Below are 18,447 nucleotides of genomic sequence, written 5' to 3'. Positions count from 1 at the left end.
AAAAATATTTGTTCCGTAATTATTATAAAATCTTAAAAAAACATTTTTAATTTTGTCCCATAAGATTAACATTATGAGCTACCTTCTTCTTCTTTTTATTTGTTTACATTTTACGACCTACAATTTTGTCGTTTACTTGAGACAAAGAGAACGACTACTCTTTCATCCATAGAGTAACAGTCAAACAGTATTCACATTATAACTCTACAATTTCTAGGATAATAATGTATTTACGAAAATACCGGCAGGAGTTAACAAATTATCTACTAAAATGTATCGCAATTGATTGAAAAATAAATATTTACATGTTTATTCTACAAGCTACGTTTCTTCAGTAGGCTGTGCTATATAATAAGTACGACGCGACGGTAAACGATGCCGTGGGTGAACGTCTACTATTGTTTCCTAACTTGCTGAAAGTTAAGTGTTATCTTTGACTAATTAATATTAGATAAGATTTCACTATCTAATAATCAATGGTTTTAGTTATTTTCGTTCTGGTTGTTCTAAATTAAATTTCAGTTCTCGCGTCGGTGGCTTTATGTTTTATCTATGGCTTTATCTATTCAGTCAGTCATTAAAATGTTGCCCCAAAATATTTAGATAAGTTACTGTACTTTCATATTACTGTATAGTGATATAACATAAGTACTAAGACTTTTTTTATCAAATAAGGTTTTTTCATTTAATATATCTTTTTTTTCATCGGTCGTCTGCAGTTCACTCGCTAACTAAGACAGAATCAGAAATGCTGCCTTAAGTTAAGTTTAGTCTTAGAACATACTCCTCAAGGTTTAGTGCATTCTGCTAATTGATAATAAGACGGCAACCTAAGTAGGTTTCAAAAGTTTGTGAATAAAGTCCTATCCATTTAAATTACGTAGGTAAGTAATGCAATCAAACTGCATTTTAGATTCAACTCAAACCTCATTCATTAAGTTAAGGTTAACCTAAAACAAGTAGAGTAGACTCAGTTCTGATGAAGAGTGGATGAAACTCAGCCAATGGACACAAGAATAGGCAATAGGAAGGAGCTTTCCCGACTTTGGTCTGAATAAGTGACAAATTTTAGTGAGTTTAATATTGAACTTTCAGTCGACTATGTGTAAACTGAGCTTATGGACCCTTCATCAAGTATTGAACACTAAATACTGTAGGTCAATAAGTGGGAACCTACTGCTTCAAAGAGCTAACTTAGCCCACATAAAATAATGCTGCTAAGGGCCCATAACAAAAGGACTACGCAGATAACCAAGAAGTGAAGATCAAGACGTACGGTACGAGCAGACATGAAATTGGGCTCACAGGTCTTCATCGATTGTACCAAGGCAGTGGAAGAATGGTGAGACAGACAATCAGAATGCTGAGGTAGATAATCTTAACTTCAAAATATAGCCTAAACAGTATAAACTTGTGAAGGCGAAGGCGGTGAAGCGAGGAAGTGCTGTGTCATGTAACGTTGTTTTGTGTAAAGTGTGTCTGTTACATTAATTGCCTAGACGGCCGTGTTGCCTAGCCTAGGTATGGCCTGTCAAGTGTTTTGTTAAAAATCTGTGTCTAATGATGTCACAGTACTATGTTTATTTGTTCATACAACAATCTGTGTTTAATGTGTTTTTCACCGTCAAAGAATGTAGGCCTACGGTAGAAAGTTTAAACTAAGAAAGGTAGGCCTTAATATAACCCTAACTTACCTAAATAGACCTAAAAAAGTAATGTATCCTATAACTTTCTTTTAGCTACTAGGCTATATATCTGTGTCCTTACAGTAGGCCTACTTAGATTAAGTTACCCATCTTCAGGGGAACAGTTTCGCAGAGAACCTAGCCTACGATAATTTATCAGATGAAATATTTTTGTTTAACTTAATATACCCTATATGCGATAACTTATCGTAATCGGTTCACTTTTAGGCAATACAACTTACCGTACCTATTTATCATGTAGGCCAAGGCCTATTTCAATATTGATCAATTTATGCCTAAGATCTTTTTAAGGAGACTCTTTACACTGTGTAGCCTACTTTTTAGTTTATAATAGGCCTAATAACAAAGGTAACATTTCTAAAAATCAACATGAATCTTTTGTGTATGATTTGTTAAAGAGATAAATTTTTAAATACATAAGTTAGGCTACGGTAAGTTAACTTTGATCTTTTTCATGAGTTTATAAAAATGTAGGCTATTTTCCTTACCTATGTTACCTACTGGGTGGGTAAGTTACAGTTTCGCAGAGAACCAACAATAACTTAATTATTTTATCAGATGAATAACTACTTATCGGTTTGATTTTAACTTAACTTAATATCGTAGGCCTAGGCCTATTGAATTTAAGTTCATCATACATTTACCATAGGCTATGATAAGTTATAATTAAAAAAATAACGTTTAAAAAATCCCACTTCCCAGAGCCAATAAGCAGAAGCATTTTATTGTTTTATCCTTGGTTGTTTTGTTATTAGGTAGGCCTAGGCCTACCTATTTGTTTCGTTTCTTTTGGGTACCTACACTTCCATATCTGTTGGCACAAACAACCGAATGAGTAATATAGATCGATATATCGAATTAAACAATCAAATAATTAATATTACTCATTCGGTTGTTTGTGCCAAAGATATGAAACTGTACCCTTTCTTTTTAATAGGCCTAACTTATTATTTATTATTGGTCAAATTGTAAGTTAGTCTTAGACAGTAGTTTAGCCTTTAATTTCTTAAATAGGTATGAACAAAAACCGTACCAACCATAAATCAATTTGATGTTTAGCGACATACATTGGAAAAAAAGAATTTTTTTAAATCGAAAAATTGAATCGGATAAATATTGATATGCATTGTTAAGATTAAATGTATTTAACTTACTCATCCGATAAAATATTTGGCAATTATTTAGTATGTCTACATTGAGAAATGATGTAATTTTTAGATGTTTCCTTACAGTATTATTCACTCTGATTCCAAAAATGCAATCCGTTTTTGTCGGAAAGATTCCTAAGTGGATGTAAAACGAAGGCTAAAATTACGAACCTAAGGTTCATTTCGCGGTTCGGATGGTAATATGGCGTGGTCTGGACGGGTCCGAATGTGGGCTGAGGACTGTGTGAACAAAGCAAACAGCTGTTTATACTTGACTCAATGCGGAATTAAATCAAATTGTTTTGAAACTAAATAATCAGCTCTTAGTTAGGCATGTGGGGAAGGTAGGTTGGGTTTTATGTGAATTTGTGACTGTATTAAGTGTTTTGAAGTTAGGTTCGATTAGGAAGGTAAAGTTTAGGTTATAACGAACCGGCTCATTAATTTATGCTACCTCCAGACTGTCTTTGCACAATTGAAATAGTGGTTGAAACACAATGAAATAACAATATAAAAAATGCTTGCAAATAAAACAAATTGAAATATTTATCTTGTTATTTTTACCTTAAATTCAAATTCCATCGGTAGGCCTACAGTACTTGATTTGTTTCTATATACACAGGCTTCTATTCTTCTGGTAACATGGTCCTACAGGTTAAAATACTTAAATAATAACATTGTTATGCATTTTAAATAGTAACTGTTTTGCATCTTCCCTTAAGAAGGAGTTCCAGATTACTTATAAAGAAAATGATTTTTATAAAATAAAAAAGAATATAAGATGTTTTAACATTAAAACCTAATGAACTATGCATTAAAAATTCAATAAAAATTAAAAAGTGAAAAAAATGTTAGTAAAAGTTTTGAATATGCCCGACCGGGATTTGAACCAGGGACTCTAACGTTGAACTCCGATCACTTAGCCAATACACCACGGCCACTTCTAATCACGTATTGTAACGAAAGCCATTACGAATACGAGAATCTAGGTCTCGTAATTGTAAGATAACATTTCCCAAAAATTGTCTTGCTCGGTAGAACTTTTACCAAACGAAATTCGACTGACTACAACAGTTCCTACAGATTTAATCATTTATTAATCTCATAGGCCTATCTATCAATGAAGTGAAAAATTGGAATATTTTAAAGAAAATGTCAAGAGGGGTTCACCAGTTAATTAATAATAAAAAAAGTAAGCCATAGATAAGTTAGGCCTACACACAATGTTATCGTAGGCTAACTTAGTACTTTAATACTTTTTTTAATGGTCCTTTACTTATGCTAAAACAAATGGTTGGCAACCATATGACACAAAAACAACATTGATTGTGAAAGGCCTACAATAAACAACACTCTACAAACCAAACAAATTAAAACTATTTTTTTACTCATGCGTTAATTTAGTTAAATTTTTTTCATTTTCTCTGTCAATGGTTACTATCTTTTTTAGGCTTGGATTTTATGAGAATAAAGTGTGGATAACATAAAATGTTAGTTTGTCTCTTAAAACACAAATTTTACCAATTTCATATTCCATATCTGGTCAGATCTGGATGCCAGATACGATCAGATCTGTGATGCCAGATCTGAACTAATTCCATATCTGTTTAGATATGGGTGCTAGATCTGGAATATGTCCAGATATGTCATCCCAGATCTGGCCAGATATAGAATCCAGATCTGGGACCAGTCCACTTTCCCATAAGGGTTACTAACACCATTTTATGGCATCAAACTATTGAATATTATTCATAAGAATTCCGAATTAACCACAGTACTCAAATTGCCATTCGCGATAGACCTAGGGTACTCTTGCATTACTTGCTCTAGCTTTTATAATTAACATTATTTCTTCAATTTATGATAGGGCCAGGGGCCATCACATAAGGTTTAAAATCTTGTAAACGTTATGTTTTTTTTTTTTTACTTTTATGGTTGATATAGGGGATAGAGTCTTACTGTTATTCAGTGCTCGATTTGGGGGGAATGCAGTGGAACGGAGTTCCGGTACCTCTCTTTCAGAAAAATAAAAATATTTGCATAAATAGTTACCTACATGAATAGATATTTCATTACATTTCATTTGACTTCAGTTAAAAAAGGTAGCCTTAAAAAAAAATTGAAATGAATGATGAACGGTTTGCTGAATATAAGAAAGAATGGTATAAATATTAATAATTCTCTCAATGCACCGTAACAACGTGGTTACAACGAGGTTTTTACCAAAAAGTTTGCCAAAATCTTTAAAATTTGAATTCAGGGGATTTGGTGGGTAATCAAGACTTGATTCCGGCTAATTCCGGGGATTACCACAGGATTTTGCGGGTAAAATGAGCAAACTGTTGGCAACGGTGGTCATCACTGCCACTGTCGCCGCACGAACTTGCGGCGGGCCGCAGAGGCAGGGTTAAGGGGCACCTACATGGAATTGTCTTCGTTCATTCTCATACGCGACTTCGGAGCGTACTCCTAGTATTTATTATGACTTTAACATGGGAATAGAGTGTCTAGTTCTTATCTTACTCAAAGGTTCTATACATCCTCGTAATTAGATGCAATTCATGCTTTGTTTTAAATTGACCTTACAGTCCAATTGCCCAAGAAGAAATTGTACGAGTTGTTTACAAACATTGTCGAATTGACATGTCCAGTACTCTGTCTTCCACCACCTGTCCCTAAAGGTGAACGGCTGTGTTTCCTATGAGGGCAGGCGGCAATGTGTTCACCGCATTAGGTAGGCACCTACATGCTACATGCCAACCGTGTAGTCCTATTCCGCCCGAGTTTTATTTCGCCCGGAGCCTAATTACTCCCAATTCGCCCGCGGTCCCAGATTAACCCCTATAATCCTCAGCTCTACCTGCGTCAGGAGTCCTATTCCATCCACGGAGGCGAAGCCCCGCCTCCTAGGACCCCACCCACCCCCAGATAATGTAGCTATATAAAAGCCCTCCCCTACCCATCACCCATACCACTTTATAATCTGGAACTTTCCTTTGGATTGAAACGCTTCAACAGTAATCTATATTGATAAATGCTTACGACATAACAGATTAATAAAATTGACTGTCCATGGACTGTTAGTTACTGTACGGTAACTGTATGTTTCTGTACGGCAAACAGAAACATATGATAACACTGCAATCCAAGACATGGCCAAACAAATGCCACTAGTTAGCTGCTTCTAGTGTTAAATACCCAACTGCACACCTTTGAGTTTTCTTTATTATACAATGTAAATAATTCGCCTATTGGGTCTGCTGATGATTGGAGTGTCGAATCAAACTCGATCACCATTTGCCACCTTTTATGTATATTTATCGTCTGGTGAGATAACAGTATAAGAGCACAAATATATATTTTAAGTGTTATTAGACTTTTTTTTCTTTTCGTATACAATGTAATATAGTAGTTTACGCAAGGAATACGTTAAGATAGTGTCGTTTACTTTATTTACGCAAGTTGCGTACACTACTTTACCTACGAAAATATTTTAATTACTTATATCACTATTCATAACTCCTAAGAGAGGTTACGTTTTCGTTTAATTTATAAAATCTCATTCCTACTGACAGTGATGCAACGAACCATTGTACCAATGATGCTTTGTAAATAAACAATGCTGTTAAGAGAATCTTTTTAATTCTAAGAATTGCACTGAAATGGCTAGCTTAAAAACAGTCGTAGGTATTAGTTTATAGTATTGTAGTAATTGTATTAATTTTATAACAAGGACTAGAAAGTAAGTCATTACATATTTACGCAAGGAGTCAGAAGGAAATCTTAAATTGAAGCATAGGTTGACATGTACATCAAATTAAAGGTGTTTAATAGCAGAACATAATGCCGAAAATTTGAACTCAAACAGACAACCGAGCCAAGAATGATAGTGGTTCAAAGATCCATTTAATTTGCATTGCTATTATACGCTTACTCCTAAGGGTGCGCAAAACCCTAGGAATCGGAAGAAAATCGTTAACGTAAGAATAGGTCGATATGCACATCAAATTAGTTCCATACTAAAGGTCTTCACTAGTAGATTACAATGCCGTAAAAACCAGTTTAAAAGAACGCCTGAGGAAAAAATGGCAGTCGTTTAAAGATCCAAAATGGCTGTTCCAAGAAATCTTTGACCGACTGCAATTTTTTATTCAGCTATCCGTTTGAGTTCCAATTTGTGGCAGTATATTCTGCTAGTAAAGGTCTTTAATTTTATGCACATGTCAACTTATGCTTCTATTTAAGATTTCATTCTAACTCCTTGCGGGACGTCCCCATGATATGACAGAAAATTGATAATTCCTTAAAAAAGTAGATTTTTAGGTGTGGTGTTGATGTATCAATTCTTATTGATTTATACGTTGTCGTTTTGAAAATATTAAACCGGTCCGCGACTTTTAGGACAGCCTGTATATATAAATGTGCCTGTTAGCGTGATAACTCAAGCAAAAATAATCCGATTTTGATTAAATTTCGAAAAATACATTTATTCGAACGATTTCGCGAATCAGCATGATCCGACTATGGGAACAGGGTTTTATGGGGTAAAAATAGGGTTTTCTTATTTTTGACCCTTAAAACACAACATTTTACAATTTCTTTCCAAGCCGTTAAGTAGAACTTAAAAAACAGATAATTTAGTATATTGAAGCATTATTTTGCGCCTAATGGTTACGGAGAAAATTCCGAAAGCTTGTAAATATAACATTCCCATGTTATTGTTATGGAGAATAAGTCAAATGTTGTAGTTTGCTTGTTTATGAACACATTTTGATCAAATTTAAAAAACAAATTCATTTCCTACTAAACTATTGACATTTTACAAAAAAAAAACACGTTTTTACTCTCCCAGTTGCAGCAAACGTAAGTACTAATTATATTTCAATAGGGAATACATGTGATATTTAAAGGAGGCATTTTAGTGTAAATTCAATCAGGCAAATGGAAATTCATTTAGACTGGAGGTTTGCTGTGGTGGGGGTATTTTAATCCTTACACTGTCAATTTAAAAACAATCGTGGGATGGTTTAATTTACTTTTAATTTATGGTGCAAAATGATAAAATAGTTACCGGTATTAGAATCATACCAGATGCCATAGAATTTACCACTCAATCATGCATAAATGAATTATAATAAGAACATCTATAAATCTGTAAACCCTAAAATTGTTCTTATTTTTTGCCGAAAGAAACATAATTTTCAAGCAAAGTAAACGTTAAATTTTAAATATGTTTTCAGTATAGTACTATCTTTGACTATCCAATCGTTGAGTGTCCAACAGTCGATTGGATAACATAAGCATATATTTAGAATATGAAAGTTACGAGGTAAATTAATAATTTGGATGAAGTTGGCTTTATAATGCGGAAATGCGCGCTTGTGTCTATTAAATATTTATATTAGCATAAATAATCACATAGATTTATATAAATGTGCATTATGTTTCGAATAACCTGTTTTAACTAAATAGCAATTATGCAATCAAAATGTATTTGTGGCTATTATTAAAATTAGTTAATATTGACTGAAGACAGTGCAGTGCACGTAGTCTTCTTGTTCCAATCGTAAAATTAAAATCCGAACTCTACTTTGGCAGATGCGTGTTTAGTGTGGAAACGGGTGAGTGTTGTGATGTCAATTAAAACTTAAAACAAATAAATATTTTGTTAGCTTGAACATTATTGATATTATGTAAGAAGAATAGTAAGAATATTATGTATTTTGAATTGGGTATATGTCTTAAAATAAAACCATATAAAAAAAACCTTTAAATAAAGATCCATAACTTATTTTTACATTTTTCAGATTTGATTTTGCCATGCATAAAATTAAAGCCGAATATTTAATAAGTAGCCTAATTTTAGATAAAAAAATTGGTGACGTATTAACCAATGGGTATGTTTTCATCAAACTTGGCAATTATTGTTCATTTAACACTAAGCTATCTCCATTTGAATATAAACAAAAGACACACCTCATTACCTTCCGTGTAGCAGCAAACCTAAAGGCTACTCATTAAATTAATATTATTTAAATTGTAAATACATTTAACAATTTTAAGGGAAATATTTTAATAGAAACCCAGCAAGGCAAACTAACTCTTTGTATGTCAGTTGGTATTATGTAAAGTTGACTTGGCTAATGCTAAGTCTGTAGGCTTGCGGTAGCGGCGGAAATTTTAACCTTTAGTGTTTAGTTTTTATTTATTTATTTATTTATTCTACCAATGGTATCACAATTTTTACATTCAAATATAAATTACATAGGTTAAATCGCTGCCGTTTAGTGAGTACAGTACTAGTACTTACTACGTTACTACGTACTAGTACTTAGGTGCGCTGATACAGGGAAGAGTTCTTTAGTGTATAATTTTGAAAGCTTATTAGTATAAAATATGAATTGGTCAAATTTCACACAACAATATGCAATAACAAGCTACTAACAGTCATCCTGTAAACATCATACAGTAACTAATTGTCCTTCTGATTCCACTAAACTCTAACACTTAAATTAACCAGAGTCCACTATGTTAAATGAATGAACCTACCACATGTTGTGTAAAATATTAAATTACTATTTTCATTACACTGTCTCCAAAACACCTGTCTTACGGATCGTTTTAGTACCTAATGATAGCTTTTTGCGGACTAGTCCGTAAAATTTTACGGAATCGAATCATATGGTTATATCAAAGCTTATCTCAAAAACAAAAACAAACAGCTGTTCTGATCCTTTTAAATGCTTTAACAATTTATAAACAAACTTTGTTTGTTTCTTATATAACCTAATTCATTCAGTGTTACTGTATTTTGGAGAAATGGCAGTGTAAATGGACCAAAAAGTAATGACAATGTAAAGAAAAATATTGTTCGTAACTCGTACTAAAACTAATATTTTAGTGCATTATGAAAACGCTGCTCCCTCGATATTTAAAATCTATGTTTTTAAACAACAGGAATGAAAACATTGATGAAGACTTAGTATAACCCAAAATAATGCGGTCTTATTTTGAAACAACTAGAGGGTTATTTTCACAGAATGATGGTTGTTAGACAGTTATGCTTGTTTAAATTAAAATGAAAATGTACTACAACTTATGAATCCTCGTTCGAACATTTAAATTCGTCAAGTACGGTATACAAATTATTTTCTAACCATAGAAAAGAAACAATTTAACTTCGACTTCAGTATCAATCAAAAAAGAGATGTATTACGAAAAATTGTTTGACAAGGAAAATGTTATTCAAGATATTGTTTACATACCTTTGCCACGGTTATGTTGTCTTCCTGTCGAACCCTCTTCTTTGCGTTAGCAATAGCTTTTTTCACTTCCAACTTTGCAACGTCCGGAATACACTGATGAGCTTCTTCCCTCAACACTACTTCTTCCTTAACAATCACCTTTCCAAGACAACCTCCGTTATACGATTTACTACACCACCAGATCACTTCACCAGATTTATTCTCCCGTTTTTTATAATAGCCATACCCGTTGTAAATAAGACTAAGCGCACCTCTATTATTAGTTGTGTACTCCATCGCGATGTGTAACAGTCAACGGCACATATGGAAATGAGATTTAGCTCTCATCTCCCCAAAAAGAAGCATACCGATGACGAATCCTTAATGACCACCCTCTCTTGGAAAAATGCGAAACTCTGCTATTTCTCCCCTGTTATTTCTCACGGACAACGCTTGGACATTCCAATTCAACATCCCTCGCGCTTCATCCACATCCTGTCTGGTTATTAATAAGAAAATATTGTCGTAGGTAAAGTAGTGTACGCAACTCGCGTAAAAAGAGTAAACGACACTATCTTAACGCATTCCTTGCATAAACTACTATATTACATTGTATATGAAAAGTAAAAAAATATAGTCTAATAACACTTAAAACTTTTGTGCCCTCATACTGTTATCTCATCAGACGATAAATATACATAAAAGATAGCAAATGGTGATCGAGTTCGATTCGACACTCCAATCATCATCAAACCCAATAGGTGAATTATTTACATTGCATAATAAAGAAAACTCAAAGGTGTGCAGTTGGGTATTTAACACTAGAAGCCGCTAACTAGTGGCCATTGTTTGGCCATGTCTTGGATTGCAGTGTTATCATATGTTTCTGTTTGCCGTTAAACGCAATATTTTAAATAATTAAATTGCTTATTTGCACATTTTGGATAGGGAGACAAACATACAGTAACTAACAGCACATAGGTAGCAAATTTTATTAATCTGTTATGTCGTAAACATGTATCAATATCACTGTTGAAGCGTTTCAACGCAAAGGAAAGTTCCAGATTATAAAGATTTAACATATCTTTACAACGGCTACATCAATAAGGGCACATGCCCCTTTATATTTTAATGCTTAAAACTTCGTGTTTAAACTTTACATTAATATAAAGGAAATTCGCTTGGTTTGTCTGGTTTGTCAAATAAATATTTCAAGCTTAAATAACCGTGTAGTCGGAGGTGGATAACGGGGTGATGGGTAGGGGAGGGCTTTTACATAGTCGGGGGTGGGTGGGGTCCTAGGAGGCGGGGCTTCGCCACCGTGGATGGAATAGGACTCCTGACGCAGGTAGAGCTGAGGATTATAGGGGTTAATCTGGGACCGCGGGCGAATTGGGAGTAATTAGGCTCCGGGCGAAATAAAACTCGGGCGGAATAGGACATAACCATGCCAACATGTGCCTTTTAATTGACATGTGTCTGCGGAAGTTCACGGAACCGCCACCGCTAATCTTGTACTCCTCTCGCCACAAATCTAGTTTTTACAGGTGTTTTTGCCCGCATTATGCAGTGACTTTGCTTTAACCACGGTATAAATTCAATTCAGTGCTTGTTTATCGGCAACATTAAGCTTATTAAATTCCCTTTGAGGCTGAGACAAATGGGCGAAAAGTGCACAGTGTACGTTTTCACAATGTATTATAGTGTATAAACAGGTGTTTCAAAATTGAAGTCATTTTGAGTCTATTTTTTAACATTTCGAACTGCAATAAAAATAAAAAAATAACAAAAGTAAAATATCCTTTAGAACTGTGTAAAATTTTTTTTACCTAAGGACAGTTTGTTACAGAAGTCTAGCCGGAAGCATGTTAAGGTGATTGGGTTACTCACGATATTGTTTACACTACGTCTAGACTGTTCACTTTCAATTCAAATGTATAAACTTATGGCCAATTTTCATCTCTGAGAATTTGCATTTAACTTTAATAGTTTAGTAAATATTACAAAAATAAAAAAAAATGGATGGGTTTATTTACTACACGGATTATCTACGGTTTTTACTACACTTTATGTTTAATATTTTGTGGAGGATAATGATTAAAAAAAATACTATAAAGTGTTGAAAGAAAAACCACAGGAAGCTTAGCAAAAACGATTTCTTTCATTGACATTTTCTAGAATATAATGCTCTTTTAATTTATTTTATTAACTCTACAGTCTAACCACCCATTTAAGTCTCCAAAACATTTTCCCTGGCAACTTCATTTCTTTCAATCATTTTAGCCTCTGGATTGCTTATACATTAATTGATATTATAAGGCCTTACCTTAGCAATCCTGATTGCTAAGGTAAGGCCTTATAATATCAATTCATTTCTTTGCTAACAAATCAGAATTTATGGTATATATTATTTCTTGGTTCTAATCCAACCGTACGCAACCCAACCTAAAACACCTAAATATTATTTATGGATAGTTATAACATTTCAACCTAAAAAATTGGTAGTGAATTTACAGATAATGTTCCAAACTTTTATTTTGGGACCTTTCGATAATCTCAGAACCATCGCTAATGAAATTGGTATTATTTTAGGACTTGTGTGTAAAGTAATTCACAATTCGGTAAATTAATTAAGCACGATCGACAGCAGCAAGTGAACTAATAGTGTGAAGTGAGTGCAGATTACTTCACTACAAGTGTACACTCTGATCGGACGGATGCGACCATTCACTAATCACATTACGTCTTCACGTTTATGCTTCATTAGACCGTCCGTTTCCGCGGAGGTCGTCCACCGATTGCGGGTTTTTCTGGTTGTAAACTGAACGTTTCATCATGTTAATGTTTACTAAGATAGCAGCAACGAGGTTACTAACAGACCGGCTTGACCGGTGCCACAGCTAGGTGTTGACTTAGGTTCACGGACGGCCAAGGTCTCGGCTTGTGTTTATATTTAGATCAATTAAGTTGGAGAGGAATACGTAAATTTTTTAAATCCATGTAAAACATAAACGTTTCTCCTGATTTATATATTTTTTAATAACTTTTTATCGAGATTTTTCGTCATTCCATTTTTTATAGAATACATTTAGTTTATAATGTAAGAATAATTCGCTCTTTCATTTTTCTAATAAATATTTAAGCGATTTTTGTTTTAGTATTTTCCTACACCGGATCTACTCTAAAAACGAATGTGATATTGTTATGATATCTAACACCTTCACTACATAGCAATTGCTGTACCCTAAATGAGTTTTTCATTTGGGTTTACCTCTGCACGTTTTTGAAATTTATTAGTGTAGAGATCGTAGATAATTTTGGAAAATATTATTTCAGCAAGTATTTTCTACGCATCTAATTTATTGTATAAATGTGGTATTTTTACGATTTTACATGTCTTCTACATTACTGATAAATAATTACACGATTTCTTTATTTGGATTCAACTATCCTACTTGTTCAATTTATTAATCCAGTTAAAAATTAGAAAACTTTAAATTTTGTAGCTTGTATTTTTAATATCACGTTTACTAAATATAGTAATATTACGCATTACAATAAAGAGTGCATACCGTAAATAATTACATTAATTGGAAATATTTCGAGATTAAATATTTAATAAATGCTTGATGTCTCAATAATATAGTTATTTATGTTATTTAAATTTGTTTTTGTTTTTTCACTGTAAAACGAAAGTAAAACATAGGCCTAGACTAATTGACACTAATCAACTTCGCATAAGGTTGTCAACTAGACGATTCGTTTTATTATGTATAGTATTTAAAAATCTAGTCCATTAGAGTACTATCAGTATTAACGTAATCAAAAGATTTCATATACATTATTTTGAAAAAAAATTTTAAGCAAGATTTAAGTAGTTTTATCCGCCAGAAACGTAAAATATACTACGGCTTCCTGACGTAATTTGATCAAACAAGTTGTTAACTGGTAGTAAAACTAATAAACCTTATTGCAAATCTTATTTACCATTTAATTTGATTTCACGTATTTCTTTGTAAACCTTGCGAATATATTGCTTGTACCTTAGTATAACCGTTGTGTGTTATCAGTTGATTTTACTCGTTGAAATTACTTTGTTCCTGTAAAATGGTGTTCTGCGTTAACATAGCCTCTTGAAAGTTTTGTAAATTGACTTATTATTGACGAAGTCTATTTTACGTTTACGTTCGTTTGCATATTGTATTGTGCAAATTAACTTGTTGTTTTCTGTAAAGTCTTAGATGAAATTCATTAATTAGAAAACTAAATAATACAAATTACACTTTCCTTTACTGATGACTTTTAACTTTTAGAAGGTTTAACTCAACACGTAAAAACCTGTAAGAATGTATAATTTTGTTTGTAATGATATAGTTTTATTTAAATTTAAACGTAAGTACATCCATCCTCATAACCCATCCATCCTCATAATAACCGAAGTATTTAATTTAATGCTAATCGTCTTACAAAAAAAGTTATTGAAAAAATATGTAATTCAAATTTCACTAATGCAACAATTTAAATCATGTAAATGGACCAATTTCTAACATCGAACATAAAATTTCAAAAAAATATATTTAATTAAAGGATGATTAAAGATTTAAAGAAAGAACTCGTAGTCTACTAATGCCTCATTGCTAGTCAGTATGTCAATGTGACTCACCAATGGATATCCTACACGGCCGTGCTACGCTCCTGCAAGGTACGCTCCACGAGGAAGTTCACGGCACAACTGACGAGATTGTGGACCTAGAGTCGCCCGCTCGCCGCGGTCCGTCGTCCGTCGCCCCCTCCACCGTCTCCACCGGCACAGTCGTCTGTCAAGGGGACGACTCGCGGCGTGTGCACGGTGCACGACAGAGGGATATGCAAGGGTTCGGAACTTCCGAAGAATGATATTTTGAATAGACATTTTAAGTGTTTAGCTATTAGAAAATCCCGAAGGGGTTGAACAATATTGATGAATGCTAAGAAAAGACAGTTAAGTGGATGTATTATTGAAATAAGTCAATATTTACTTTGCAATCATAAGAATATATATTGGTTTGTCACGGCTTGTTTTGGGATTAAAGTGCTTTTCAATCTTGGGAGGTTTCACAAACCCTCTAATGATGATTGGTAATATTAATACGATTTCACGAAATAAAAAGGTGAAAGACAATCGATAGTTGATTGAACATGGCTGAGAAAGGAACTAACAAAATGTAAACAGATTATAACAATGATTGCAACATGGGATCTAATAAACAGATGGCAGGCAGTAGATGTTAGACATAGTACTTCTAAAAACCCTCAACCACCACTATACTCAAATTTTTAGGGGATAGATTGCGCTATGTGCACGGAGTGAGAATGTACTTAGGGACATGCTCTATGAGATTTATACGTAGATGAGAAGATCAAGAGGTTCTAAGTTATTGAGGGGTGGTACTTTAAAGAAAAAACGAAACGTAAATCTTGGGGTGTCATATTTGGACACATTTACCTAAAATAAGCAGGAAAATAACCAAACTCTTGGAAGACAAGAGAGCGTTACAACACACAATAGAATTAAAAAGCTTCCTTTAAATTTTAAAAACAAACTCAGAACGTTTAAGTTGAAATATACAAAGGGGTTGAAAGTGTGATAATAACAACGGTCGAAAAGAATGGAAACGTATGAAAGGAAAGAAAAAAAAGATCTGAAATACAAACTGACTGAAGAGGTACACTGCAGGTGATAAAACAAAACTAAAAGAAAATTGTTGTAAATTACATCAAATTTATGAAAAAGTACTTAACAATGTTTAATGCGATATTAGAATCAGAGTGAATAATGAGGTGATCCAATCGTTATAGCTCATTTTAGAATGAAAGTGCTTTTCAACACTATGAGAGGCTATGAAGAGTCACCTAGGCCTATTTCAACGGTTTTGAAGGAATTTGATGAGTGAAGTTTTAATTTATGGGCTTTCGCGTCTGGTATTACCACAAAATATAGTAAACTTTGTGTTCTCTTAGTGTCGGCACTGAGGATAAAAAAAATATTTGAAATAGATTTTTTACAGTAGATGAAGGTTAATGGAGTGATTAGGCAATGGTTTTTATTGCATAAAGAGATATGAGAAACATTCTTTGATAGGAATTTCTACTGTTTCGATTTGATCAAATGTGAGCAAAGGTACTGTGGACATTTTAGAATAATAAAATAATTTTTTGTATGTAATAATTTATTGAAATGGGATGGTTTTTCACCGTGAACCTGATGATATAATAGTAATGATGTAGTTTATCTTTTCGTAAATGGATTACGAATTGTATTACAATTACAATTCCTAAATGTATTACAATTCCTAAGTAATACATTTTTTTACAAAAATATTACATGTCAATATTTGATACAGGTGTATAATTTTAGACTTATAAACACAACTTGATTGCTATATAAATGGTATATTGCTGTTGCATGCACTTAAGTATAGATAGGTATTGCAGTAATAACTCATGGGATATCATATTCGAACCAGACTTGTCCATGAAGAAGCCTGGAGCGTTTCTAGTCATGAACACGCATTCGCTACGTACTTCTATCACTTCGGCTTGCAATTGAAAACAGTTATTCTGTCAATTATAAAACATCTCTTATAGGTCTTGGCGTAACAGTCCATTGCAGAAGAAATACGTAGTGTCCATAAAACTACATAGAAATTATTTCCCACTCTCCTGATGGACAATTTAAATTACTATTTGAAATCACAATTTATACGGAAGATTGTTCATGTGTAACCAACAGTTATGCGCAAAACAAAACGTAACCATGTAATACCTTCATGAATTTCCTGCTTTTACCAATGTTTAAAATGTTCTTATCACAAATCCATAGCACCGAAATACCTGCACAGAATACTTATAGCACAGTTATGTATTCCGGAAAAAAATTCGATTGATCCAGAACTCTAACGATTTTACAGGTAACTTTGCTTATCAAAATTATGTGGACAACTTGTAACCGAGGCAGGAAAGTCCAAAATGCGAATAAATACCCCCGCCGCAGCAAACCTGCCGTCTAAGCGAATTTCCATTTGTCCGAATTGATTTTCAATTGATCTATTTAAATAACATTATTAGGTTTAACGAGTACCTAGGTTTGCTGCTACAAGGAAACTAATAAAGTAGTGTGTTTTTAGTAAAATATTGATAGCTTACTATAAAATAAATAAATTTGCCAACTTTGATCAAAATATATCCATAAACAAGCAAACTTCAACATTTTACAATATTTTCCATAAGAATAACATGGGAATTTTAAATTTACCATTTTTTTAGTTTTCTCCGTAACCAATAACCGTACAAAAACACTTTGATATACTGAATTGTTTGTTTTTTTAAGCTCTTTAAGAAGGTTTAGAGAAAAATTGGGAAATTTTGTGTTTTGAGGGTAAAAAGTGAGAAAAACCCATTTTTACCCCATAAAACCCCCTATAAAACCCTGTTCCCATGGTCCGATCATGCTGGATCGCGAACTCATTCAAGTTTATCCCGCCTTACACCTTCAAACCAAATTTCATCAAAATCGGATAAAAATTACTCAAGTTATCGTGTTCACGGACACATATATATATATATAAATCTATATATATATATATATATATATATATATATATATATATATACATATATAAAAATTTGAACGAATGGTGTTTTTGGCCTCTGGGGACATTAAAATGAAAAAGTAAATCGGTCCCGGGCCTAAGTCTTACCATGAGACCTACGGTAATAGCTACTTCCCTATAGGGAAATTCGCTAAAAAGTATAAAATGACTCATAATAATATCATATAAAACACGGTAAGTAGAATGGAGTGCAGTGCGTGCAGCAAGCCAGTGCGGAGACTTGGGTGCACTGCCTCATAGATAGTGGTTCCAAGGTCGTTTCCAACCAAGGTCGTATCACGACCTTCACCTTGCTATCATAGTGACTCAGGTCATTGAACTCACCTGCACTCACGGGGTTGTTTTGGTTTGTTCTAGTTGCTTAATGTTGTATTAAGTTGTAGTTTTCTTGTACTATAACACAGTGTCGTTCCTTGGTGTGTTGCGTTTGTATTCTATGAAATATGCTATGGTAAAGTAAAGTACTACAATGTTTTGTTGTATAACTTATAGCAGCATAATCTGTGAATCGCAACGGTGTATTAGCCTAGAATAAAGTCCTTTGAACGACTTGCTTCTTATAAGTTTCGCCATAATATACCTGTCACTCAGCTTACAAGATATTCAAGTTTATTTAATGTGATTAGTTCTGTGACCTTTGACACTCTAACAATAATTGCATCAAAGAAAGTAAGCAAATCACATGTAATCTTGGTGA

At 33.4% G+C, this 18,447-nt stretch overlaps 1 long non-coding RNA gene across 1 annotated transcript in view; it reads right to left on the bottom strand.

Annotated features, from left to right (window-relative positions):
* LOC128989679 (uncharacterized) overlaps nucleotides 1-14,824 on the bottom strand; it is a 57,066-nt gene extending 42,242 nt beyond the window's left edge. The window contains exon 1 of the long non-coding RNA XR_008490465.1: nucleotides 14,762-14,824. This is a non-coding gene — a long non-coding RNA (uncharacterized LOC128989679). The remainder of the gene's footprint in view (nucleotides 1-14,761) is intronic.
* Between the last annotated feature and the right edge of the window lie 3,623 nt (nucleotides 14,825-18,447).

This window comes from Macrosteles quadrilineatus, unplaced genomic scaffold (genome assembly GCF_028750875.1).
Source record: "Macrosteles quadrilineatus isolate MER2022 unplaced genomic scaffold, UCM_ALF_1.0 Scaffold_3__2_contigs__length_128488019, whole genome shotgun sequence".
Taxonomy (NCBI): domain Eukaryota; kingdom Metazoa; phylum Arthropoda; class Insecta; order Hemiptera; family Cicadellidae; genus Macrosteles; species Macrosteles quadrilineatus.
Note: the sequence above shows the minus strand (reverse complement) of the source record. Positions and strands in the feature narration are given on the sequence as shown.